Here is a 3,126-nt window from a genome sequence, read left to right as displayed (position 1 = left end):
TTATAAATAAAAATATTCTTTTAAAATATTTACCTTTTAGGATGTATAAGATTTATAAATTTAAATTAAATAAGGTTAAAAATTTTTATTACGTTGTTATTGTGCGTAAAAGAATTAAAATAAAAATTTAAAAATATTATCTATAAATTAACTATTTATAAATATTATTATGTGTATTATTTATTTTTATTAGTATTTAATTTGAATCAGAGATAAAAAAATTATATTTAAAGTATTCTTTATTTTTATATATAATTTTAATTGATAAAAAATATTTTTTAATTTTATTATTCAATTTTTAAAATTATCTTTAATTTTATTATGTTTTAAAATTATTAATTATATTTTTATTATTGTCTCAACGCCAATGTGATATTACATTGTTTTTTTTTGTTTTCTTCTTTTTCTACCTTCTCTTTATTTGATGGTTATTAATTATCACCAAATATCATTATCACAACTTTTAATTTGGTCTATCATTTTAAATTATAACTAACTATTCTGTTAATTTTTATGAGTTGTTAAAATTTTGCTAAAATTTTTTTTTGTGTATTTTCAATATCTAAATATATAAAAATTATCATTTTTTTTCTTGATGTGCGTATTAGTTGTCTTATTTTATTCTAGTAAAAAGAAATTTAAGACAAAAAAATTCAAACTTTTTGCTATATTATGAAAATTTGACGTCAATAATTCTAAAACATAATATCAAAATATATTGGACTTTCTGGAAACTTTCCCTTTAATTTGCCTTTTATTGGACATCTTTCCATTTTTGTCTGTCTGCTGACTTAACATAGATGATGTAAAACCAGCTAATTCATCATCAGTTTGATTTTCCATGCAAGATAATTCTTCAGCTTGGTCCTGCACATAATTCAGCTTTTGCTTTCCAGATCTTTCACTTTGGCATTTACCTGGAATCATCTGACAAGCAAGCTTGTTGGCTTCTTTTTGGGAATGTGAAATATATGAATCCTTTGCCATGTTCACTTCACCATTACGAAGAACTACTGATAGTCTGATATATTGGAGTCGGTACAAGTATCAAACTCAGGAGGACCATTGATTGACTCATACGGCCATGTTATTGGCTTAAACACAGCAATCTTCACCAGAAAAGTAACTATTATAGGGATGCTATTCTTCACCAATATTCCAACTCCCCAAGAATACTTATTTTGCTTTTTTGACGCAATTTCAGGGAGCGGAACGTCATTAGGTGTTAACTTTGCAATTCCCATGGACACTGTTCTCAGAACTGGACCATATCTTATTTTTTATGGAACACCTTACAGTAATAGGTTTTGATCAACCATGTTCCATATCTATCATTTGATAACGAATGAATGACATGTTTCATGTTTGATTGATGTTCAAACAACAACCTTTACAAGCATGCCAAATTACTAGCAATTTTAAACGTCAAGATTTATAGGGAGTAGTTATTACGAGTCTATGACCAACTTTATTTTCAAATCTCAGATATAATAGCATGACTTGAGTTAATAGTTCGTTAAAATTATCTAAATAAAAATTTTCACTAAAAAAACTAAAATATAAAATACAAATGAGAAAATAATTTTGTAATAAATTAATTATTTTTATTATTTTATGTAAAAAGAATTTTAGTTATTAAGATCTAAAAAGTGATATTAAAATTAAGGTTTAATTACTCTATTGGTTCTTATAGTTTTATCAAATTTTTAATTAAGTTCTTATATTTTTTTTCTTTCAATTAGGTTCTTATAGTGCTTTTAATTTTATAATTAGGTCATTCCTAATCTAAAAAATGTTAGAGTTAACTGAATATTTTTTTTGCAAACGGAAGATATTCATAATTAAAAACTTAGTTAGATCTTTGACTATATGTATTTTAGGAGAAATATTCTATTAATTTTAACATTTTTGAGATGAAAAAAGACATAATTACAAAATTAAAAACGATGTACGGACCCAATTGAAAAAAAAGTATAAAGACCTAATTAAAAGTTTGGTGAAACTATAGGGAATAATAAAATAATTAAATATAAAATTAATAGTATGAAAAATATTAAGAATTTAATATTATGAAAAAATAAAATAAGAGAGATTTATATAAAGACTAATTTAATTAATTTTTTAAATTTTATGGATGAAAATGACTTACATATGTATTTTCCGTGACTATTGTGACTCTAAATAAATTTATGACATATCAGATAACATGTAACACACATGGTATGCCATGTGTCACTGATATAACACATTAGCCAATTATCTTGTGATACATGACATTAATCTATCACATCATCATCTAACTTTTTATCAGAATTTAATGTAAAAGTTAATTTATCTAATAAAATAATAATTTAAAAATTAAAATTTATTAATAATAATTTTGTTGTCTAAAAGTCTAAACCATTTTTTACAAACTAATTTAGTGTATTACTCTAGATTTATTGTTTTGGGCATAATAAATTAATAAGATAAATAATTAATTATATAACTGGGTATTTTTATGGGCCATTCCAATCTCTGTGTGTATTTAGTTTTTGGACCATTGAAATTTGTGTATTAGAAGTCATTATCTAATCAGGCCTACTATAAATATAAACCTTTTTGACTTACAAGTTATACAAGTTGGACCAAACCCAATAAAAATAACCCCCACCTATATGAGCGTGTAAACACACATGCTAACTCAACGGTTTTAATTGCGCGCTCACTCACCATTATAAAAGACGATTCTTCTTCTTCCTCGATCAAAACCACGACCCTAAAGATTCAAAGGACGTTCAAAATCTCTAAAAAAACTGTCAAAATCGTCGCCAACACTCAAGGAATCAACAAAAAATTTCAAAATCTCCATCAAAAGACACCGAAACAAAAGAAGAAAGATTATTCAAGATACTATTTCACTAATTGTCGAGATTTTTTACTTTTTTCTTTCTCATTTCGAACGTGAAACACTATATAGTTGTATTTCTATTTATTAAGTAGATTCATTATATGTTCTTAGTTTAAAATAGATATTACTGTTCTCGTCAAACTGTTGAAATCGGTGATAACAGTTTTATGTACTGTTTCGCGAATAGTTTAACGTTTATTTTCATGTGTTTTTGTACATGTTTGCATATTTAGAAT

The sequence above is a fragment of the Arachis duranensis genome, chromosome 10 (assembly GCF_000817695.3).
Source record: "Arachis duranensis cultivar V14167 chromosome 10, aradu.V14167.gnm2.J7QH, whole genome shotgun sequence".
Lineage (NCBI taxonomy): Eukaryota > Viridiplantae > Streptophyta > Magnoliopsida > Fabales > Fabaceae > Arachis > Arachis duranensis.
This window is presented reverse-complemented; position numbering follows the sequence as displayed.